The sequence below is a fragment of the Salmo salar genome, chromosome ssa12 (genome assembly GCF_905237065.1).
Source record: "Salmo salar chromosome ssa12, Ssal_v3.1, whole genome shotgun sequence".
NCBI lineage: Eukaryota > Metazoa > Chordata > Actinopteri > Salmoniformes > Salmonidae > Salmo > Salmo salar.
Genome location: NC_059453.1, coordinates 4,352,423 through 4,377,353, shown reverse-complemented (window position 1 = coordinate 4,377,353; position 24,931 = coordinate 4,352,423). Strand labels below are relative to the sequence as shown.

At 47.9% G+C, this 24,931-nt stretch overlaps 1 pseudogene; it reads right to left on the bottom strand.

The window, feature by feature from the left end:
- Window positions 1-881: 881 nt before the first annotated feature.
- LOC106591253 (tektin-3-like) lies at window positions 882-22,676 on the bottom strand (annotated as a pseudogene).
- Window positions 22,677-24,931: the final 2,255 nt, after the last annotated feature.

Here is a 24,931-nt window from a genome sequence, read left to right as displayed (position 1 = left end):
ATAGACCAGAGGGTAGACAGTAGATCACTAGTATTAACCAGAGGGTAGACAGTGGATCACTAGTATAGACCAGAGGGAAGACAGTAGATCACTAGTATAGACCAGAGGGTAGACAGTTGATCACTAGTATTAACCAGAGGGTAGACAGTAGATCACTAGTATAGACCAGAGGGAAGACAGTAGATCACTAGTATAGACAAGAGGGTAGACAGTAGATCACTAGTATAGACCAGAGGGTAGACAGTAGTTCACTAGTATTAACCAGAGGGTAGACAGTAGATCACTAGTATAGACCAGAGGGTAGACAGTAGATCACAAGTATAGACCAGAGGGTAGACAGTAGATCACTAGTATAGACCAGAGGGTAGACAGTAGATCACTAGTATTAACCAGAGGGTAGACAGTAGATCACTATTATAGACCAGAGGGTAGACAGTAGATCACTAGTATTAAATCAAATCAAATGTATTTATATAGCCCTTCGTACATCAACTGATATCTCAAAGTGCTGTACAGAAACCCAGCCTAAAACCCCAAACAGCAAGCAATGCATGTGAAAGAAGCACGGTGGCTAGGAAAAACTCCCTAGGAAAAACTCCCTAGAAAGGCCAAAAACCTAGGAAGAAACCTAGAGAGGAACCAGGCTATGAGGGGTGGCCAGTCCTCTTCTGGCTGTGCCGGGTGGACATTATAACAGAACATGGTCAAGATGTTAAAATGTTTATAAATGACCAGCATGGTCAAATAATAATAATCATAGTAGTTGTCGCGGGTGCAACAAGCACGTCCGGTGAACAGGTCAGGGTTCCATAGCCGCAGGCAGAACAGTTGAAACTGGAGCACTAGCACGGCCAGGTGGACTGGGAACAGCAAGGAGTCATCATGCCAGGTAGTCCTGAGGCATGGTCCTAGGGCTCAGGTCCTCCGAGAGAAAGAAAGAAAGAGAGAAAGAGAATTAGAGAGAGCATATTTAAATTCACACAGGACACCGGATAAGACAAGAGAAATACTCCAGATGTAACAGACTGACCCTAGCCCCCCGACACATAAACTACTGCAGCATAAATACTGGAGGCTGAGACAGGAGGGATCAGAAGACACTGTGGCCCCATCCGATGATACCCCCGGACAGGGCCAAACAGGCAGGATATAACCCCACCCACTTTGCCAAAGCACAGCCCCCACACCACTAGAGGGATGTCTCCAACTACCAATTTACCGTCCTAAGACAAGGCCGAGTATAGCCCACAAAGATCTCCGCCACGGCACAACCCAAGGTATTAACCAGAGGGTAGACAGTAGATCACTAGTATAGACCAGAGGGTAGACAGTAGATCACTAGTATAGACCAGAGGGTAGACAGTAGATCACTAGTATAGACCAGAGGGTCTATGTAGGCACTAGGGTGGCATTTAGTGACAAAGCCTTCGACTGTTACTATTTAGACTGTTACTATTTAGACTGTTACTATTTAAACTGTTACTATTTAGACTGTTACTAATTAGACTGTTCCTATTTAGACTGTTACTATTTAAACTGTTACTATTTAAACTGTTAGCTATTTCCAACCAGTATGGAGCAGATGAACTAACTAGATGAACTAACAATAATACAATGACAGAAGTGACTGGGACACCAGATCTGGTTTAGACTGGGACACCAGATCTAGCTTAGATTGGGACAATATATCTAGTTTACACAGGGACACCGGATCTGGTTTACACTGAGACACCAGATCTGGGTTAGACTAGGACACCATATCTGACTTAGACTGGGACACGAGATCTGGCTTAGATTGGGACAATAGATCGAGTTTACACTGGGAGACCAGATCTGGTTTCACTGGGACACCAGATCTGGTTTTCACTGGGACACCAGATCTGGCTGAGAATGGGACACCAGATATAAATGACAGAAGAGAATGGGACACCAGATCTGGCTTAGAATGGGACAACATATCTGGCTTAGAATGGGACACCAGATCTGGCTTAGAATGGGACACCAGATCTGGCTTAGAATGGGACACCAGATATAAATGACAGAAGAGAATGGGACACCAGATCTGGCTTAGAATGGGACAACAGATCTGGCTTAGAATGGGACACCAGATCTGGCTTAGAATGGGACACCAGATCTGGCTTAGAATGGGACACCAGATATAAACGACAGAAGAGACTGGGACACCAGATATGACTTAGACACCTTTATTGAACATAATCACAGAAGAGAAGAGAGAGGACCTTCAATCTGTCTCTGTGTGTCTGTTTATGCCTTGTCTATGTGTAACCCACCAGTCTAGAAGGGTATGTCTTGTCTAAGTGGAGCCCACCAGTCTAGGGGTAGAGGGGTATGTCTTGTCTATGTGTAACCCACCAGTCTAGAGGGGTATGTCTTGATTATGTGTAACCCACCAGTCTAGAAGGGTATGTCTTGTCTATGTGTAACCCACCAGTCTAGAGGGGTATGTATTGTCTATGTGGAACCCACCAGTCTAGAGGGGTATGTCTTGTCTATGTGGAACCCACCAGTCTAGAGGGGTATGTCTTGTCTATGTATAACCCACCAGTCTAGGGGTAGAGGGGTATGTCTTGTCTATGTGGAACCCACCAGTCTAGAGGGGTATGTCTTGTCTATGTGTAACCCACCAGTCTAGAGGGGTATGTCTTGTCTATGTGTAACCCACCAGTCTAGAGGAGTATGTCTTGTCTGTGTGGAACCCACAAGTTTAGAGGGGTATGTCTTGTCTATGTGGAACCCACCAGTCTAGAGGGGTATGTCTTGTCTATGTGTAACCCACCAGTCTAGAGGGGTATGTCTTGTCTATGTGGAACCCACCAGTCTAGAGGGGTATGTCTTGTCTATGTGGAACCCACCAGTCTAGAGGGGTATGTCTTGTCTATGTGGAACCCACCAGTCTAGAGGGGTATGTCTTGTCTATGTGGAACCCACCAGACTAGAAGGGTATGTCTTGTCTATGTGTAACCCACCAGTCTAGAGGGGTATGTCTTGTCTATGTGGAACCCACCAGTCTAGAGGGGTATGTATTGTCTATGTGTAACCCACCAGTCTAGAGGTGTATGTCTTGTCTATGTGGAACCCACCAGTCTAGAGGGGTATGTATTGTCTATGTGGAACCCACCAGTCTAGAGGGGTATGTCTTGTCTATGTGGAACCCACCAGTCTAGAGGGGTATGTCTTGTCTATGTGGGACCCACCAGTCTAGAGGGGTATGTCTTGTTTATGTGTAACCCACCAGTCTAGGGGTAGAGGGGTATGTCTTGTCTATGTGGAACCCACCAGTCTAGAGGGGTATGTCTTGTCTATGTGGAACCCACCAGTCTAGAGGGGTATGTCTTGTCTATGTGTAACCCACCAGTCTAGAGGGGTATGTCTTGTCTATGTGTAACCCACCAGTCTAGAGGGGTATGTCTTGTCTATGTGTAACCCACCAGTCTAGAGGGGTATGTCTTGTCTATGTGTAACCCACCAGTCTAGAGGGGTATGTCTTGTCTATGTGGAACCCACCAGTCTAGAGGGGTATGTCTTGTCTATGTGGAACCCACCAGTCTAGAGGGGTATGTCTTGTCTATGTGGAACCCACCAGTCTAGAGGGGTATGTCTTGTCTATGTGGGACCCACCAGTCTAGAGGGGTATGTCTTGTCTAAGTGTAACACACCAGTCTAGGGGTAGAGGGGTATGTCTTGTCTATGTGGAACCCACCAGTCTAGAGGGGTATGTCTTGTCTATGTGTAACCCACCAGTCTAGAGGGGTATGTCTTGTCTATGTGTAACCCACCAGTCTAGAGGAGTATGTCTTGTCTATGTGTAACCCACCAGTCTAGAGGGGTATGTCTTGTCTATGTGTAACCCACCAGTCTAGAGGGGTATGTCTTGTCTATGTGTAACCCACCAGTCTAGAGGGGTATGTCTTGTCTATGTGTAACCCACCAGTCTAGAGGGGTATGTCTTGTCTATGTGTAACCCACCAGTCTAGAGGGGTATGTCTTGTCTATGTGGAACCCACCAGTCTAGAGGGGTATGTCTTGTCTATGTGTAACCCACCAGTCTAGAGGGGTATGTCTTGTCTATGTGGGACCCAACAGTCTAGAGGGGTATGTCTTGTCTATGTGTAACCCACCATTCTAGAGGAGTATGTCTTGTCTATGTGTAACCCACCAGTCTAGAGGGGTATGTCTTGTCTATGTGGAACCCACCAGTCTAGAGGGGTATGTCTTGTCTATGTGTAACCCACCAGTCTAGAAGGGTATGTCTTGTCTATGTGTAAGCCACCAGTCTAGAGGGGTATGTCTTGTCTATGTGTAACCCACCAGTCTAGAGGGGTATGTCTTGTCTATGTGTAACCCACCAGTCTAGAAGGGTATGTCTTGTCTATGTGTAAGCCACCAGTCTAGAGGGGTATGTCTTGTCTATGTGGAACCCACCAAGTCTAGAAGGGTATGTCTTGTCTATGTGTAAGCCACCAGTCTAGAGGAGTATGTCTTGTCTATGTGTAACCCACCAGTCTAGGGGTAGAGGGGTATGTCTTGTCTATGTGTAACACACCAGTCTAGAGGGGTATGTCTTGTCTATGTGTAACCCACCAGTCTAGAGGGATATGTCTTGTCTATGTGGATCCCACCAGTCCAGAGGGGTATGTCTTGTCTATGTGGAACCCACCAGTCTAGAAAAATATGTCTTGTCTATGTGGAACCCACCAGTCTGGAAGGGTATGTCTTGTCTATGTGGAACCCACCAGTCTAGAGGGGTATGTCTTGTCTATGTGTAACCCACCAGTCTAGAGGGGTATGTCTTGTCTATGTGGAACCCACCAGTCTAGAGGGGTATGTCTTGTCTATGTGTAACCCACCAGTCTAGAAGGGTATGTCTTGTCTATGTGTAAGCCACCAGTCTAGAGGGGTATGTCTTGTCTATGTGGAACCCACCAAGTCTAGAAGGGTATGTCTTGTCTATGTGTAAGCCACCAGTCTAGAGGAGTATGTCTTGTCTATGTGTAACCCACCAGTCTAGGGGTAGAGGGGTATGTCTTGTCTATGTGTAACACACCAGTCTAGAGGGGTATGTCTTGTCTATGTGGAACCCACCAGTCTAGAGGGGTATGTCTTGTCTATGTGTAACCCACCAGTCTAGAGGGATATGTCTTGTCTATGTGGATCCCACCAGTCCAGAGGGGTATGTCTTGTCTATGTGGAACCCACCAGTCTAGAAGGGTATGTCTTGTCTATGTGGAACCCACCAGTCTGGAAGGGTATGTCTTGTCTATGTGGAACCCACCAGTCTAGAGGGGTATGTCTTGTCTATGTGTAACCCACCAGTCTAGAGGGGTATGTCTTGTCTATGTGGAACCCACCAGTCTAGAGGGGTATGTCTTGTCTATGTGGAACCCACCAGTCTAGAGGGGTATGTCTTGTCTATGTGTAACCCACCAGTCTAGAGGGGTATGTCTTGTCTATGTGTAACCCACCAGTCTAGAGGGGTATGTCTTGTCTATGTGTAACCCACCAGTCTAGAAGGGTATGTCTTGTCTATGTGGAACCCACCAGTCTAGAGGGGTATGTCTTGATTATGTGTAACCCACCGGTCTAGAAGGGTATGTCTTGTCTATGTGGAACCCACCAGTCTAGAGGGGTATGTCTTGTCTATGTGGAACCCACCAGTCTAGAAGGTTATGTCTTGTCTATGTGGAACCCACCAGTCTAGAGGGGTATGTCTTGTCTATGTGGAACCCACCAGTCTAGAAGGGTATGTCTTGTCTATGTGTAACCCACCACTCTAGAAGGGTATGTCTTGTCTATGTGTAACCCACCACTCTAGAAGGGTATGTCTTGTCTATGTGTAACCCACCAGTCTAGAGGGGTATGTCTTGTCTATGTGTAACCCACCAGTCTAGAGGTAGAGGTGTATGTCTTGCGGAGTCCTAGACATCTCTCCTGGTCAATAAAGAGGGAGTGGGTCTTAGTGTAAAGCTCCTGTTCTAAACCACTCTTACAGTCAGCCAGCTGCTGCAGGGCAGCCTGGGCTTCAGACAACCTCTGTCTTAGAGATAAAACAGTGTCCTGGAGACCAGACCAGACAGCAATCTGGAATAGAGAGAGGGAGAGAGAGAGAGAGAGACATACGAAAGAGAGAGGGAGAGAGACAGACAGACAGACAGACAGACAGACAGACAGACAGACAGACAGACAGACAGACAGACAGACAGACAGACAGACAGACAGACAGACAGACAGACAGACAGACAGACAGACAGACAGACAGACAGACAGACAGACAGAAAGAGACAGAGAGAGAAAGAAAGAGACAGAGAGAGAAAGAAAGAGACAGAGAGAGAAAGAAAGAGACAGAGAGAAAAAGAAAGAGACAGAGAGAAAGAAAGAGACAGAGAGAGAAAGAAAGAGACAGAGAGAAAGAAAGAGACAGAGAGAGAAAGAAAGAGACAGAGAGAGAAAGAAAGAGACAGAGAGAGACGGAGACAGTATATAGACATAATATGACATTTCAAATGTCTTTATTCTTTTGGAACTTCTGTGAGTGTAAAGGTTACTGTTCATTTTTATTGTTTATTTATTTTTTGTATATTATCTACCTCACTTGCTTTGGGAATGTTAGCATATGTTTCCCATGCCAATAAAACCCCTTGAATTGAATTGAATTGAGAGACAAAGAGAAAAGCACACAGATAAATATATCGTTAGCCACTTAGCCTACATGCTATGTTTGTAAGCATGAGAGTGTGTGTTACCTGGTGTGTGGGTGGTCCCTGCAGAGCTCCATGTTAGGTCTATGGGTGCGCTCCTCCAGCCTGGACTGAGCCACTCTGAGGGGGGCTCTCTTCGCCCAGATGGACCCCTCCAAATCTGAGATGGTACGCTCCGTCTGGTGCATCTCCTGCAGGGTCTGGAGAGAGATGGAGAGGGAGGGGGGGGGGTCAGCACAAAAACACACGTGGACACACAAAGAACACACACACATAGACACACACAGGTCACACAAAACAATGACAAAAATACACATACAGACCCCCCCACCTTGGCCAGGTGCTGCTGTAGCGTGTTCCTAGCGTGTGTGGTCTGGTCGACACGGAGTGTGAAGGCGGCGTTGACACGGTTGTACTGAGACCACATGTCTCTCGCCGTGGCAACCAGGGTTCCTTCCGCCAGCTCCGTTACTTCCCGTGTGGCTAGCCGCTCCGACGCCGACTTCCCAATGATGTCCTCCGAAAACTGCACCCACGACACCGGCACTGAGACACTACAGGGAGGGAGGATCTGATTGAATGAAGTGTTTGAAGAAAACCGTGTGAGAGTCTGTTACCAGGAGGCTGAGGTCAGGGTAATAACTGGTAGCAGGAGAACAGTTGGTCAGTGTTACCTAGTATCTACCAGGCTGAGGTCAGGGTAATAACTGGTAGCAGGAGAACAGTTGGTCAGTGTTACCTGGTATCTACCAGGCTGAGGTCAGGGTAATAGCTGGTAGCAGGAGAACAGTTGGTCAGTGTTACCTGGTATCTACCAGGCTGAGGTCAGGGTGATAACTGGTAGCAGGAGAACAGTTGGTCAGTGTTACCTGGTATCTACCAGGCTGAGGTCAGGGTGATAGCTGGTAGCAGGAGAACAGTTGGTCAGTGTTACCTGGTATCTACCAGGCTGAGGTCAGGGTAATAACTGGTAGCAGGAGAACAGTTGGTCAGTGCTACCTGGTATCCAGGAGGCTGAGGTCAGGGTAATAACTGGTAGCAGGAGAACAGTTGGTCAGTGTTACCTGGTATCCAGGAGGCTGAGGTCAGGGTAATAGCTGGTAGCAGGAGAACAGTTGGTCAGTGTTACCTGGTATCTACCAGGCTGAGGTCAGGGTAATAACTGGTAGCAGGAGAACAGTTGGTCAGTGTTACCTGGTATCCAGGAGGCTGAGGTCAGGGTAATAACTGGTAGCAGGAGAACAGTTGGTCAGTGTTACCTGGTATCTACCAGGCTGAGGTCAGGGTAATAACTGGTAGCAGGAGAACAGTTGGTCAGTGTTACCTGGTATCCAGGAGGCTGAGGTCAGGGTAATAACTGGTAGCAGGAGAACAGTTGGTCAGTGTTACCTGGTATCTACCAGGCTGAGGTCAGGGTAATAGCTGGTAGCAGGAGAACAGTTGGTCAGTGTTACCTGGTATCTACCAGGCTGAGGTCAGGGTAATAACTGGTAGCAGGAGAACAGTTGGTCAGTGTTACCTGGTATCTACCAGGCTGAGGTCAGGGTAATAACTGGTAGCAGGAGAACAGTTGGTCAGTGTTACCTGGTATCTACCAGGCTGAGGTCAGGGTAATAGCTGGTAGCAGGAGAACAGTTGGTCAGTGTTACCTGGTATCTACCAGGCTGAGGTCAGGGTAATAACTGGTAGCAGGAGAACAGTTGGTCAGTGTTACCTGGTATCTACCAGGCTGAGGTCAGGGTAATAGCTGGTAGCAGGAGAACAGTTGGTCAGTGTTACCTGGTATCTACCAGGCTGAGGTCAGGGTAATAACTGGTAGCAGGAGAACAGTTGGTCAGTGTTACCTGGTATCTACCAGGCTGAGGTCAGGGTAATAACTGGTAGCAGGAGAACAGTTGGTCAGTGTTACCTGGTATCTACCAGGCTGAGGTCAGGGTAATAACTGGTAGCAGGAGAACAGTTGGTCAGTGTTACCTGGTATCTACCAGGCTGAGGTCAGGGTGATAACTGGTAGCAGGAGAACAGTTGGTCAGTGTTACCTGGTATCTACCAGGCTGAGGTCAGGGTAATAGCTGGTAGCAGGAGAACAGTTGGTCAGTGTTACCTGGTATCTACCAGGCTGAGGTCAGGGTAATAACTGGTAGCAGGAGAACAGTTTGTCAGTGTTACCTGGTATCTACCAGGCTGAGGTCAGGGTAATAACTGGTAGCAGGAGAACAGTTGGTCAGTGTTACCTGGTATCCAGGAGGCTGAGGTCAGGGTAATAACTGGTAGCAGGAGAAGAGTTGGTCAGTGTTCCCTGGTATCTACCAGGCTGAGGTCATGGTAATAACTGGTAGCAGGAGAACAGTTGGTCAGTGTTACCTGGTATCTACCAGGCTGAGGTCAGGGTAATAACTGGTAGCAGGAGAACAGTTGGTCAGAGTTACCTGGTATCTACCAGGCTGAGGTCAGGGTAATAGCTGGTAGCAAGAGAACAGTTGGTCAGTGTTACCTGGTATCTACCATGCTGAGGTCAGGGTGATAACTGGTAGCAGGAGAACAGTTGGTCAGGGTTACCTGGTATCTACCAGGCTGAGGTCAGGGTAATAGCTGGTAGCAGGAGAACAGTTGGTCAGTGTTACCTGGTATCTACCAGGCTGAGGTCAGGGTAAAAACTGGTAGCAGGAGAACAGTTGGTCAGTGTTACCTGGTATCTACCAGGCTGAGGTCAGGGTGATAACTGGTAGCAGGAGAACAGTTGGTCAGTGTTACCTGGTATCTACCAGGCTGAGGTCAGGGTAATAACTGGTAGCAGGAGAACAGTTGGTCAGTGTTACCTGGTATCTACCAGGCTGAGGTCAGGGTAATAACTGGTAGCAGGAGAACAGTTGGTCAGTGTTACCTGGTATCTACCAGGCTGAGGTCAGGGTAATAACTGGTAGCAGGAGAACAGTTGGTCAGTGTTACCTGGTATCCAGGAGGCTGAGGTCAGGGTAATAACTGGTAGAAGGAGAACAGTTGGTCAGTGTTACCTGGTATCTACCAGGCTGAGCTCAGGGTAATAACTGGTAGCAGGAGAACAGTTGGTCAGTGTTACCTGGTATCCAGGAGGCTGAGGTCAGGGTAATAACTGGTAGCAGGAGAACAGTTGGTCAGTGTTACCTGGTATCCTGGAGGATGAGGTCAGGGTAATAACTGGTAGCAGGAGAACAGTTGGTCAGAGTTACCTGGTATCTACCAGGCTGAGGTCAGGGTAATAGCTGGTAGCAGGAGAACAGTTGGTCAGTGTTACCTGGTATCTACCAGGCTGAGGTCAGGGTAATAACTGGTAGCAGGAGAACAGTTGGTCAGTGTTACGTGGTATCTACCAGGCTGAGGTCAGGGTAATAACTGGTAGCAGGAGAACAGTTGGTCAGTGTTACCTGGTATCTACCAGGCTGAGGTCAGGGTAAAGCTGGTAGCAGGAGAACAGTTGGTCAGTGTTACCTGGTATCTACCAGGCTGAGGTCAGGGTAATAACTGGTAGCAGGAGAACAGTTGGTCAGTGTTACCTGGTATCTACCAGGCTGAGGTCAGGGTAATAGCTGGTAGCAGGAGAACAGTTGGTCAGTGTTACCTGGTATCTACCAGGCTGAGGTCAGGGTAATAACTGGTAGCAGGAGAACAGTTGGTCAGTGTTACCTGGTATCTACCAGGCTGAGGTCAGGGTAATAACTGGTAGCAGGAGAACGGTTGGTCAGTGTTACCTGGTATCTACCAGGCTGAGGTCAGGGTAATAACTGGCAACAGGAGAACAGTTGGTCAGTGTTACCTGGTATCTACCAGGCTGAGGTCAGGGTGATAACTGGTAGCAGGAGAACAGTTGGTCAGTCTTACCTGGTATCTACCAGGCTGAGGTCAGGGTAATAGCTGGTAGCAGGAGAACAGTTGATCAGTGTTACCTGGTATCTACCAGGCTGAGGTCAGGGTAATAACTGGTAGCAGGAGAACAGTTGGTCAGTGTTACCTGGTATCTACCAGGCTGAGGTCAGGGTTATAACTGGTAGCAGGAGAACAGTTGGTCAGTGTTACCTGGTATCCAGGAGGCTGAGGTCAGGGTAATAACTGGTAGCAGGAGAACAGTTGGTCAGTGTTACCTGGTATCTACCAGGCTGAGGTCAGGGTAATAACTGGTAGCAGGAGAACAGTTGGTCAGTGTTACCTGGTATCTACCAGGCTGAGGTCAGGGTAATAACTGGTAGCAGGAGAACAGTTGGTCAGTGTTACCTGGTATCTACCAGGCTGAGGTCAGGGTAATAACTGGTAGCAGGAGAACAGTTGGTCAGTGTTACCTGGTATCCAGGAGGCTGAGGTCAGGGTAATAACTGGTAGCAGGAGAACAGTTGGTCAGTGTTACCTGGTATCTACCAGGCTGAGGTCAGGGTAATAACTGGTAGCAGGAGAACAGTTGGTCAGTGTTACCTGGTATCCAGGAGGCTGAGGTCAGGGTAATAACTGGTAGCAGGAGAACAGTTGGTCAGTGTTACCTGGTATCTACCAGGCTGAGGTCAGGGTAATAGCTGGTAGCAGGAGAACAGTTGGTCAGTGTTACCTGGTATCTACCAGGCTGAGGTCAGGGTAATAACTGGTAGCAGGAGAACAGTTGGTCAGTGTTACCTGGTATCTACCAGGCTGAGGTCAGGGTAATAACTGGTAGCAGGAGAACAGTTGGTCAGTGTTACCTGGTATCTACCAGGCTGAGGTCAGGGTAATAGCTGGTAGCAGGAGAACAGTTGGTCAGTGTTACCTGGTATCTACCAGGCTGAGGTCAGGGTAATAACTGGTAGCAGGAGAACAGTTGGTCAGTGTTACCTGGTATCTACCAGGCTGAGGTCAGGGTAATAGCTGGTAGCAGGAGAACAGTTGGTCAGTGTTACCTGGTATCTACCAGGCTGAGGTCAGGGTAATAACTGGTAGCAGGAGAACAGTTGGTCAGTGTTACCTGGTATCTACCAGGCTGAGGTCAGGGTAATAACTGGTAGCAGGAGAACAGTTGGTCAGTGTTACCTGGTATCTACCAGGCTGAGGTCAGGGTAATAACTGGTAGCAGGAGAACAGTTGGTCAGTGTTACCTTGTATCTACCAGGCTGAGGTCAGGGTGATAACTGGTAGCAGGAGAACAGTTGGTCAGTGTTACCTGGTATCTACCAGGCTGAGGTCAGGGTAATAGCTGGTAGCAGGAGAACAGTTGGTCAGTGTTACCTGGTATCTACCAGGCTGAGGTCAGGGTAATAACTGGTAGCAGGAGAACAGTTTGTCAGTGTTACCTGGTATCTACCAGGCTGAGGTCAGGGTAATAACTGGTAGCAGGAGAACAGTTGGTCAGTGTTACCTGGTATCCAGGAGGCTGAGGTCAGGGTAATAACTGGTAGCAGGAGAAGAGTTGGTCAGTGTTCCCTGGTATCTACCAGGCTGAGGTCATGGTAATAACTGGTAGCAGGAGAACAGTTGGTCAGTGTTACCTGGTATCTACCAGGCTGAGGTCAGGGTAATAACTGGTAGCAGGAGAACAGTTGGTCAGAGTTACCTGGTATCTACCAGGCTGAGGTCAGGGTAATAGCTGGTAGCAAGAGAACAGTTGGTCAGTGTTACCTGGTATCTACCATGCTGAGGTCAGGGTGATAACTGGTAGCAGGAGAACAGTTGGTCAGGGTTACCTGGTATCTACCAGGCTGAGGTCAGGGTAATAGCTGGTAGCAGGAGAACAGTTGGTCAGTGTTACCTGGTATCTACCAGGCTGAGGTCAGGGTAAAAACTGGTAGCAGGAGAACAGTTGGTCAGTGTTACCTGGTATCTACCAGGCTGAGGTCAGGGTGATAACTGGTAGCAGGAGAACAGTTGGTCAGTGTTACCTGGTATCTACCAGGCTGAGGTCAGGGTAATAACTGGTAGCAGGAGAACAGTTGGTCAGTGTTACCTGGTATCTACCAGGCTGAGGTCAGGGTAATAACTGGTAGCAGGAGAACAGTTGGTCAGTGTTACCTGGTATCTACCAGGCTGAGGTCAGGGTAATAACTGGTAGCAGGAGAACAGTTGGTCAGTGTTACCTGGTATCCAGGAGGCTGAGGTCAGGGTAATAACTGGTAGAAGGAGAACAGTTGGTCAGTGTTACCTGGTATCTACCAGGCTGAGCTCAGGGTAATAACTGGTAGCAGGAGAACAGTTGGTCAGTGTTACCTGGTATCCAGGAGGCTGAGGTCAGGGTAATAACTGGTAGCAGGAGAACAGTTGGTCAGTGTTACCTGGTATCCTGGAGGATGAGGTCAGGGTAATAACTGGTAGCAGGAGAACAGTTGGTCAGAGTTACCTGGTATCTACCAGGCTGAGGTCAGGGTAATAGCTGGTAGCAGGAGAACAGTTGGTCAGTGTTACCTGGTATCTACCAGGCTGAGGTCAGGGTAATAACTGGTAGCAGGAGAACAGTTGGTCAGTGTTACGTGGTATCTACCAGGCTGAGGTCAGGGTAATAACTGGTAGCAGGAGAACAGTTGGTCAGTGTTACCTGGTATCTACCAGGCTGAGGTCAGGGTAAAGCTGGTAGCAGGAGAACAGTTGGTCAGTGTTACCTGGTATCTACCAGGCTGAGGTCAGGGTAATAACTGGTAGCAGGAGAACAGTTGGTCAGTGTTACCTGGTATCTACCAGGCTGAGGTCAGGGTAATAGCTGGTAGCAGGAGAACAGTTGGTCAGTGTTACCTGGTATCTACCAGGCTGAGGTCAGGGTAATAACTGGTAGCAGGAGAACAGTTGGTCAGTGTTACCTGGTATCTACCAGGCTGAGGTCAGGGTAATAACTGGTAGCAGGAGAACGGTTGGTCAGTGTTACCTGGTATCTACCAGGCTGAGGTCAGGGTAATAACTGGCAACAGGAGAACAGTTGGTCAGTGTTACCTGGTATCTACCAGGCTGAGGTCAGGGTGATAACTGGTAGCAGGAGAACAGTTGGTCAGTCTTACCTGGTATCTACCAGGCTGAGGTCAGGGTAATAGCTGGTAGCAGGAGAACAGTTGATCAGTGTTACCTGGTATCTACCAGGCTGAGGTCAGGGTAATAACTGGTAGCAGGAGAACAGTTGGTCAGTGTTACCTGGTATCTACCAGGCTGAGGTCAGGGTTATAACTGGTAGCAGGAGAACAGTTGGTCAGTGTTACCTGGTATCCAGGAGGCTGAGGTCAGGGTAATAACTGGTAGCAGGAGAACAGTTGGTCAGTGTTACCTGGTATCTACCAGGCTGAGGTCAGGGTAATAACTGGTAGCAGGAGAACAGTTGGTCAGTGTTACCTGGTATCTACCAGGCTGAGGTCAGGGTAATAACTGGTAGCAGGAGAACAGTTGGTCAGTGTTACCTGGTATCTACCAGGCTGAGGTCAGGGTAATAACTGGTAGCAGGAGAACAGTTGGTCAGTGTTACCTGGTATCTACCAGGCTGAGGTCAGGGTAATAACTGGTAGCAGGAGAACAGTTGGTCAGTGTTACCTGGTATCTACCAGGCTGAGGTCAGGGTAATAACTGGTAGCAGGAGAACAGTTGGTCAGTGTTACCTGGTATCTACCAGGCTGAGGTCAGGGTGATAACTGGTAGGAGGAGAACAGTTGGTCAGTGTTACCTGGTATCTACCAGGCTGAGGTCAGGGTAATAACTGGTAGCAGGAGAACAGTTGGTCAGTGTTACCTGTTATCTACCAGGCTGAGGTCAGGGTAATAGCTGGTAGGAGGAGAACAGTTGGTCAGTGTTACCTGGTATCTACCAGGCTGAGGTCAGGGTAATAGCTGGTAGCAGGAGAACAGTTGGTCAGTGTTACCTGGTATCTACCAGGCTGAGGTCAGGGTAATAACTGGTAGCAGGAGAACAGTTGGTCAGTGTTACCTGGTATCTACCAGGCTGAGGTCAGGGTAATAACTGGTAGCAGGAGAACAATTGGTCAGTGTTACCTGGTATCTACCAGGCTGAGGTCAGGGTGATAACTGGTAGCAGGAGAACAGTTGGTCAGTCTTACCTGGTATCTACCAGGCTGAGGTCAGGGTAAAAGCTGGTAGCAGGAGAACAGTTGATCAGTGTTACCTGGTATCTACCAGGCTGAGGTCAGGGTAATAACTGGTAGCAGGAGAACAGTTGGTCAGTGTTACCTGGTATCTACCAGGCTGAGGTCAGGGTAATAACTGGTAGCAGGAGAACAATTGGTCAGTGTTACCTGGTATCTACCAGGCTGAGGTCAGGGTGATAACTGGTAGCAGGAGAACAGTTGGTCAGTGTTACCTGTTATCTACCAGGCTGAGGTCAGGGTAATAGCTGGTAGGAGGAGAACAGTTGGTCAGTGTTACCTGGTATCTACCAGGCTGAGGTCAGGGTAATAGCTGGTAGCAGGAGAACAGTTGGTCAGTGTTACCTGGTATCTACCAGGCTGAGGTCAGGGTAATAACTGGTAGCAGGAGAACAGTTGGTCAGTGTTACCTGGTATCTACCAGGCTGAGGTCAGGGTAATAACTGGTAGCAGGAGAACAATTGGTCAGTGTTACCTGGTATCTACCAGGCTGAGGTCAGGGTGATAACTGGTAGCAGGAGAACAGTTGGTCAGTCTTACCTGGTATCTACCAGGCTGAGGTCAGGGTAATAGCTGGTAGCAGGAGAACAGTTGATCAGTGTTACCTGGTATCTACCAGGCTGAGGTCAGGGTAATAACTGGTAGCAGGAGAACAGTTGGTCAGTGTTACCTGGTATCTACCAGGCTGAGGTCAGGGTAATAACTGGTAGCAGGAGAACAATTGGTCAGTGTTACCTGGTATCTACCAGGCTGAGGTCAGGGTGATAACTGGTAGCAGGAGAACAGTTGGTCAGTCTTACCTGGTATCTACCAGGCTGAGGTCAGGGTAATAGCTGGTAGCAGGAGAACAGTTGATCAGTGTTACCTGGTATCTACCAGGCTGAGGTCAGGGTAATAACTGGTAGCAGGAGAACAGTTGGTCAGTGTTACCTGGTATCTACCAGGCTGAGGTCAGGGTTATAACTGGTAGCAGGAGAACAGTTGGTCAGTGTTACCTGGTATCCAGGAGGCTGAGGTCAGGGTAATAACTGGTAGCAGGAGAACAGTTGGTCAGTGTTACCTGGTATCTACCAGGCTGAGGTCAGGGTAATAACTGGTAGCAGGAGAACAGTTGGTCAGTGTTACCTGGTATCTACCAGGCTGAGGTCAGGGTAATAACTGGTAGCAGGAGAACAGTTGGTCAGTGTTACCTGGTATCTACCAGGCTGAGGTCAGGGTAATAACTGGTAGCAGGAGAACATTTGGTCAGTGTTACCTGGTATCTACCAGGCTGAGGTCAGGGTAATAACTGGTAGCAGGAGAACAGTTGGTCAGTGTTACCTGGTATCTACCAGGCTGAGGTCAGGGTGATAACTGGTAGCAGGAGAACAGTTGGTCAGTGTTACCTGGTATCTACCAGGCTGAGGTCAGGGTAATAACTGGTAGCAGGAGAACAGATGGTCAGTGTTACCTGGTATCTACCAGGCTGAGGTCAGGGTAATAACTGGTAGCAGGAGAACAGTTGGTCAGTGTTACCTGGTATCTACCAGGCTGAGGTCAGGGTAATAACTGGTAGCAGGAGAACAGTTGGTCAGTGTTACCTGGTATCTACCAGGCTGAGGTCAGGGTGATAACTGGTAGCAGGAGAACAGTTGGTCAGTGTTACCTGGTATCTACCAGGCTGAGGTCAGGGTAATAGCTGGTAGCAGGAGAACAGTTGATCAGTGTTACCTGGTATCTACCAGGCTGAGGTCAGGGTAATAACTGGTAGCAGGAGAACAGTTGGTCAGTGTTACCTGGTATCTACCAGGCTGAGGTCAGGGTAATAACTGGTAGCAGGAGAACAGTTGGTCAGTGTTACCTGGTATCCAGGAGGCTGAGGTCAGGGTAATAACTGGTAGCAGGAGAACAGTTGGTCAGTGTTACCTGGTATCTACCAGGCTGAGGTCAGGGTAATAACTGGTAGCAGGAGAACAGTTGGTCAGTGTTACCTGGTATCTACCAGGCTGAGGTCAGGGTAATAACTGGTAGCAGGAGAACAGTTGGTCAGTGTTACCTGGTATCTACCAGGCTGAGGTCAGGGTAATAACTGGTAGCAGGAGAACAGTTGGTCAGTGTTACCTGGTATCTACCAGGCTGAGGTCAGGGTAATAACTGGTAGCAGGAGAACAGTTGGTCAGTGTTACCTGGTATCTACCAGGCTGAGGTCAGGGTGATAACTGGTAGCAGGAGAACAGTTGGTCAGTGTTACCTGGTATCTACCAGGCTGAGGTCAGGGTAATAGCTGGTAGCAGGAGAACAGTTGATCAGTGTTACCTGGTATCTACCAGGCTGAGGTCAGGGTAATAACTGGTAGCAGGAGAACAGTTGGTCAGTGTTACCTGGTATCTACCAGGCTGAGGTCAGGGTAATAACTGGTAGCAGGAGAACAGTTGGTCAGTGTTACCTGGTATCCAGGAGGCTGAGGTCAGGGTAATAACTGGTAGCAGGAGAACAGTTGGTCAGTGTTACCTGGTATCTACCAGGCTGAGGTCAGGGTAATAACTGGTAGCAGGAGAAAAGTTGGTCAGTGTTACCTGGTATCTACCAGGCTGAGGTCAGGGTAATAACTGGTAGCAGGAGAACAGTTGGTCAGTGTTACCTGGTATCTACCAGGCTGAGGTCAGGGTAATAACTGGTAGCAGGAGAACATTTGGTCCGTGTTACCTGGTATCTACCAGGCTGAGGTCAGGGTAATAACTGGTAGCAGGAGAACAGTTGGTCAGTGTTACCTGGTATCTACCAGGCTGAGGTCAGGGTGATAACTGGTAGCAGGAGAACAGTTGGTCAGTGTTACCTGGTATCTACCAGGCTGAGGTCAGGGTAATAGCTGGTAGCAGGAGAACATTTGGTCAGTGTTACCTGTTATCCAGGAGGCTGAGGTCAGGGTAATAACTGGTAGCAGGAGAAGAGTTGGTCAGTGTTACCTGGTATCTACCAGGATGAGGTCAGGGTAATAACTGGTAGCAGGAGAACAGTTGGTCAGTGTTACCTGTTATCTACCAGGCTGAGGTCAGGGTAATAGCTGGTAGCAGGAGAACAGTTGGTCAGTGTTAACTGGTATCTACCAGGCTGAGGTCAGGGTAATAACTGGTAGCAGGAGAACAGTTGGTCAGTGTTACCTGGTATCTACCAGGCTGAGGTCAGGGTAATAACTGGTAGCAGGAGAACAGTTGGTCAGAGTTACCTGGTATCTACCAGGCTGAGGTCAGGGTAATAGCTGGTAGCAAGAGAACAGTTGGTCAGTGTTACCTGGTATCTACCATGCTGAGGTCAGGGTGATAACTGGGAGCAGGAGAACAGTTGGTCAGTGTTACCTGGTATCTACCAGGCTGAGGTCAGGGTAAAAACTGGTAGCAGGAGAACAGTTGGTCAGTGTTACCTGGTATCTACCAGGCTGAGGTCAGGGTAATAACTGGTAGCAGGAGAACAGTTGGTCAGAGTTACCTGGTATCTACCAGGCTGAGGTCAGGGTAATAGCTGGTAGCAGGAGAACAGTTGGTCAGTGTTACCTGGTATCTACCAGGCTGAGGTCAGGGTGATAACTGGTAGCAGGAGAACAGTTGGTCAGTGTTACCTGGTATCTACCAGGCTGAGGTCAGGGTAATAACTGGTAGCAGGAGAACAGTTGGTCAGTGTTACCTGGTATCTACCAGGCTGAGGTCAGGGTAATAACTGGTAGCAGGAGAACAGTTGGTCTGTGTTACCTGGTATCTACCAGGCTGAGGTCAGGGTAATAACTGGTAGCAGGAGAACAGTTGGTCAGTGTTACCTGGTATCTACCAGGCTGAGGTCAGGGTAATAACTGGTAGCAGGAGAACAGTTGGTCAGTGTTACCTGGTATCTACCAGGCTGAGGTCAGGGTAATAACTGGTAGCAGGAGAACAGTTGGTCAGTGTTACCTGGTATCCAGGAGGCTGAGGTCAGGGTAATAACTGGTAGCAGGAGAACAGTTGGTCAGTGTTACCTGGTATCTACCAGGCTGAGCTCAGGGTAATAACTGGTAGCAGGAGAACAGTTGGTCAGTGTTACCTGGTATCCAGGAGGCTGAGGTCAGGGTAATAACTGGTAGCAGGAGAACAGTTGGTCAGTGTTACCTGGTATCCAGGAGGATGAGGTCAGGGTAATAACTGGTAGCAGGAGAACAGTTGGTCAGTGTTACCTGGTATCTACCAGGCTGAGGTCAGGGTAATAGCTGGTAGCAGGAGAACAGTTGGTCAGTGTTACCTGGTATCTACCAGGCTGAGGTCAGGGTAATAACTGGTAGCAGGAGAACAGTTGGTCAGTGTTACCTGGTATCTACCAGGCTGAGGTCAGGGTAATAGCTGGTAGCAGGAGAACAGTTGGTCAGTGTTACCTGGTATCTACCAGGCTGAGGTCAGGGTAATAACTGGTAGCAGGAGAACAGTTGGTCAGTGTTACCTGGTATCTACCAGGCTGAGGTCAGGGTAATAGCTGGTAGCAGGAGAACAGTTGGTCAGTGTTACCTGGTATCTACCAGGCTGAGGTCAGGGTAATAACTGGTAGCAGGAGAACAGTTGGTCAGTGTTACCTGGTATCTACCAGGCTGAGGTCAGGGTAATAGCTGGTAGCAGGAGAACAGTTGATCAGTGTTACCTGGTATCTACCAGGCTGAGGTCAGGGTAATAACTGGTAGCAGGAGAACAGTTGGTCAGTGTTACCTGGTATCTACCAGGCTGAGGTCAGGGTAATAACTGGTAGCAGGAGAACAGTTGGTCAGTGTTACCTGGTATCCAGGAGGCTGAGGTCAGGGTAATAACTGGTAGCAGGAGAACAGTTGGTCAGTGTTACCTGGTATCTACCAGGCTGAGGTCAGGGTAATAACTGGTAGCAGGAGAAAAGTTGGTCAGTGTTACCTGGTATCTACCAGGCTGAGGTCAGGGTAATAACTGGTAGCAGGAGAACAGTTGGTCAGTGTTACCTGGTATCCAGGAGGCTGAGGTCAGGGTGATAACTTGTAGCAGGAGAACAGTTGGTCAGTGTTTCCTGGTATATACCAGGCTGAGGTCAGGGTAGTAACTGGTAGCAGGAGAACAGTTGGTCAGTGTTACCTGGTATCTACCAGGCTGAGGTCAGGGTAATAACTGGTAGCAGGAGAACAGTTGGTCAGTGTTACCTGGTATCTACCAGGCTGAGGTCAGGGTAATAACTGGTAGCAGGAGAACAGTTGGTCAGTGTTACCTGGTATCTACCAGGCTGAGGTCAGGGTAATAACTGGTAGCAGGAGAACAGTTGGTCAGTGTGTGACAGTGGCTGTCGATCTGGAGAGCTCTGTGTTTATCATTCATGTTTTTTTCCAACTGGTGTTGCACTCTCCTGTTGGACCTGCACACACACACACACACACACACACACACACACACACACACACACACACACACACACACACACACACACACACACACACACACACACACACACACACAGTGTGTGGTAGCCAGCACCTACCACTTTATCATCAAAGTGTTGAGTCTGACTTATTCCAGTTAGCCAGCCCCTACAACATGAGGATCCAAACAAAGTCCAGAAATAAAATGATGGTTTGTTCAACTTAATTCTTGTTGCAGTGATTCATCTCAGCAGGGGGCTCTGTAGTTACAACTAAATGTCAACTGTGTGTGTGTGTGTGTGTGTGTGTGTGTGTGTGTGTGTGTGTGTGTGTGTGTGTGTGTGTGTGTGTGTGTGTGTGTGTGTGTGTGTGTGTGTGTGTGTGCGTGTGCGTGTGTGTACTCAATCCAGCTGTTTCTGGACTTTATCTCTGATCCTCTCCAACTGTTCCTGAGAAGACCTGATCACTGTTACCTCCTGAAGGGAGGGAGGGAGGGAGGGAGGGAGGGAGGGAGGGAGGGAGGGAGGGAGGGAGGGAGGGAGGGAGGGAGGGAGGGAGGGAGAAAGGAAGAGATGGCAGGAGAGGGAGAGGGGAGAGGGGAGAGAGAGAGGGGGAGATGGAGGGAGAGGGAGCGGGAGGGAGGGAGGGAGGGAGGGGGAAATGAAGAGATGGCAGGAGAGGGAGAGGGAAATAGCGAGATGGAGGGAGAGAGAGATAGAGATATGGAGGGAGAGAGGGAGGGAGAGAGATGGAGGGAGAGGGAGAGAGAGATTGAGGGAGAGATTGAGGGATGGAGAGAGAGAGAGGGAGAGGGAGAGGGAGAGGGAGAGGGGGAGATGGAGGGAGACGGAGCAGGAGAGAGAGAGATGGAGGGAATGATGGAGAGGGTGAGATGGAGGGAGAGAGAAAGATAATAGCATTGTTACCACAGAACAAAGGTGAGTGGAATAAAACCAATGTAGGCAGGACTAGGGTCAGACATACCTGGGGTGGAGGACTATTCTGTAAACCTTCTACAATTGTTTGTTGTGTTTGTTTATGTGTGTGTGTGTGTGTGTTTCACCTGCACCAGTTCTTTCTCCACGACATCGATGACTGTCGTTGAGTTTCTGACACTGGACCTGGCACTCCTGCGACATCTGATCCACACACACACACACACACACACAACCATTTAGTTTCATTCTATAACATATTATTTACTGGCACCTAGCCTGGGTGCCAGTCTGGTTCTCTTTACAGTAGACACTAGCCTGGGTGCCAGTCTGGTTCTCTTTACAGTAGACTCTAGCCTGGGTGCCAGTCTGGTTCTCTTTACAGTAGACACTAGCCTGGGTGCCAGTCTGGTTCTCTTTACAGTAGACACTAGCCTGGGTGCCAGTCTGGTTCTCTTTACAGTAGACACTAGCCTGAGTGCCAGTCTGGTTCTTTTTACAGTAGACACTAGCCTGGGTGCCAGTCTGGTTCTTTTTACAGTAGACACTAGCCTGGGTGCCAGTCTGGTTCTTTTTACAGTAGACTCTATCAATCCCAATGATATGTTTAATGGTATGTAACAAATAACACAACCGATTCCTTATTTAGGCTGGTGCACTAGTACATATAGGGAATTCTATGTGCAATTTTGAATACAGACCAAGTTGTATATTTACTGCTAGGCTACTAGTTCTACAGCTTTACCAGCTCTTCCATTATCTTACAGAACACAGGACTTTTCAAACCGGAATTGTAATACAAACGTTGAAGAAGAAGATGCCAAGACACCCATCACCGTAGTATCTCATTATCCTCAGAAACTCCTAATCAATAAATTGATAAATTATCTAATTCATTTTTATCAATCATCTTTCTGTCATTCTCTCACCTGCAGTGGGCCGTCGGTCTCCTTTAAAAGGCCCTGTCCAACCGGAACTTGACCTGACGTAGCCTCTCCGTGTCCCGTAGAAGCTGCTCGAGCTCGAACCCCAGCTCGCTCCGCCAGAACGAGATTTCCGTTATCCGTTTACCGATCCACCGGGAGCTGTCAGACTGCGTTCGACGAGTCAGCTGCTCTGTACTCTGGATCAACCGGGAGGTCTCGCGCCAGAAGCTTTCCGCATGCCGCCTGCTGCTCTCCAAGCGCCGGTAGTTTACGTTGTTGGCGTGCAGCCAATCTTCCCGGGTGATCTGACACATGGCCACCGGGGTCGGTTTGAGAGGCGGCATCCTAATGAGCTGCTCCCCTTCCCAGTGGGTCTCGAACGGCTCCGTGGATTTCCGCTGAACAGAGACCAGCCTGGGTTTGGACTTCCCGCTTCCCGTTAGGTCGAAGCTGACGTGCTGTGGCTGAAGCTGCGTGGCAGTGAAGCCCTTGTAGCTGTCTCTCATGGTGGTCCGGGTCGGTAAGAATCCAGAGGGGCAAGGTCGCAAGGATCCGTAGACTTCTATCAGTGCTGGAGATCCTGAGCGTACGGTGCGACCTGCTGTCAGGCTGCTCTTGGTGACAGACAGCCTTGAGCCCCGAACACTGTTGTTTTATAACCTGATGACTCCTGGTTTATGACAGGGGCATTGTGACATCATGATAGAACTGCTGGAGGCCCATAGAAAACCTGTTACAGTACTTAGAATGATTTCAAATTCAATTCTCTCTCTCTCTCTCTTTCTCTCTTTCTCTCTCTCATCCCTCTCTCTCTCTCATCCCTCTCTCTCTCATCCCTCTTTCTCTCTTTCTCTCTTTCTCTCTCTCATCCCTCTCTCTCTCTCATCCCTCTCTCTCTCTCATCCCTCTCTCCCTATCTCTCTCTCATCTCTCTCTCTTTCTCTCTCAAATTCAAATTCAAGCTGCTTTATTGGCATGAAAAACATTGTGTCAATATTGCCAAAGCAACAAACAAATATACATTGTAATACAATTATAAATAATAACAAATAATAATATAAAATGGCAGTAAATAATAATACAAAAATTAAATACAAAAATAACAAAAATAAAATGGTAACAGTCAATAGTAGATATGTAATAAATATACAAATCTAAACATGGAAAATGAAACTATAACTAACTAAATAACGATCATCTTCAACATTACATCAGTACTACAACTACCATCATCATTACTACTACTACTACTACCACCATCACTAAACTGCTATCATTACCATCATCATTACTACTACTACTACCATCACTATACTGCTATCACTACCATCATCATTACTACTACTACTACCACCACCATCACTAAACTGCAATCATTACCATCATCATTACTACTACTACTACCACCATCACTAAACTGCTATCATTACCATCATCATTACTACTACTACTACCATCACTAAACTGCTATCATTACCATCATCATTACTACTACTACCACATCACTAAACTGCTATCACTACCATCATTACTACTACTACCACCATCACTATACTGCTATCATTACCATCATCATTACTACTACTACTACTACCACCATCACTAAACTGCTATCATTACTACTACTACCATCACTAAACTGCTATCATGACCATCATTACTGCTACTACTACCACCACCACTAAACTGCTATCATTACCATCATCATTACTACTACTACTACCACCATCACTAAACTGCCACATCACTACCATCATCATTGCTACCACTACTACTACCACCATCACTAAACTGCTATCACTACCATCATCATTACTACTACTACTACTACCACCAGCACTAAACTGTTATCACTACCATCATTACTACTATTACCACCATTACTAAACTGCTATCATTACCATCATCATTACTACTACTACTACCACCATCACTATACTGCTATCATTACCATCATCATTACTACTACTACTACCACCATCACTAAACTGCTATCACTACCATCATTACTACTACTACTACTACCACCATCACTAAACTGCTATCATTACCATCATTACTACTACTACTACTACTACTACTACAGATTCTCGCCACGCCCCCTGGTAGGAGCGACCTGTCAGGTAGGACGCAATCCAAGCGTGGGCCCAACTCGGAGAGGGTGGAGAGGAGGATCTGATGGTTCACAGTATCAAAGGCAGCAGATAGGTCTAGAAGGATGAGAGCAGAGGAGAGAGAGTTAGCTTTAGCAGTGCGGAGAGCCTCCGTGACACAGAGAAGAGCAGTCTCAGTTGAATGCCCAGTCTTGAAACCTGACTGATTAGGATCAAGAAGGTCATTCTGAGAGAGATAGCAGGAGAGCTGGCAGAGGACGGCACGTTCAAGAGTTTTGGAGAGAAAAGAAAGAAGGGATACTGGTCTGTAGTTGTTGACATCGGAGGGATCGAGTGTAGGTAGTAGTAATGATGATGGTAGTGATAGCAGTTTAGTGATGGTGGTAGTAGTAGTAATGATGGTAAAGATAGCAGTTTAGTGATGGTGGTAGTAGTAGTAGTAGTAATGATGATGGCAGTGATAGCAGTATAGTGGTGGTAGTAGCAGTAGTAATGATGAGGGTAATGATAGCAGTTTAGTGATGGTGGTAGTAGTAATGATGATGGTAGTGATAGCAGTTTAGTGATGGTGGTAGTAGTAGTAGTAGTAATGATGATGGTAGTGATAGCAGTTTAGTGATGGTGGTAATAGTAGTGGTAGTAATGATGATGGTAGTGATAGCAGTTTAGTGATGGTGGTAGTAGTAGTAGTAGTAATGATGATGGTAGTGATAGCAGTTTAGTGATGGTGGTAATAGTAGTGGTAGTAATGATGATGGTAGTGATAGCAGTTTAGTGATGGTGTTAGTAATAGTAGTAATGATGATGGTA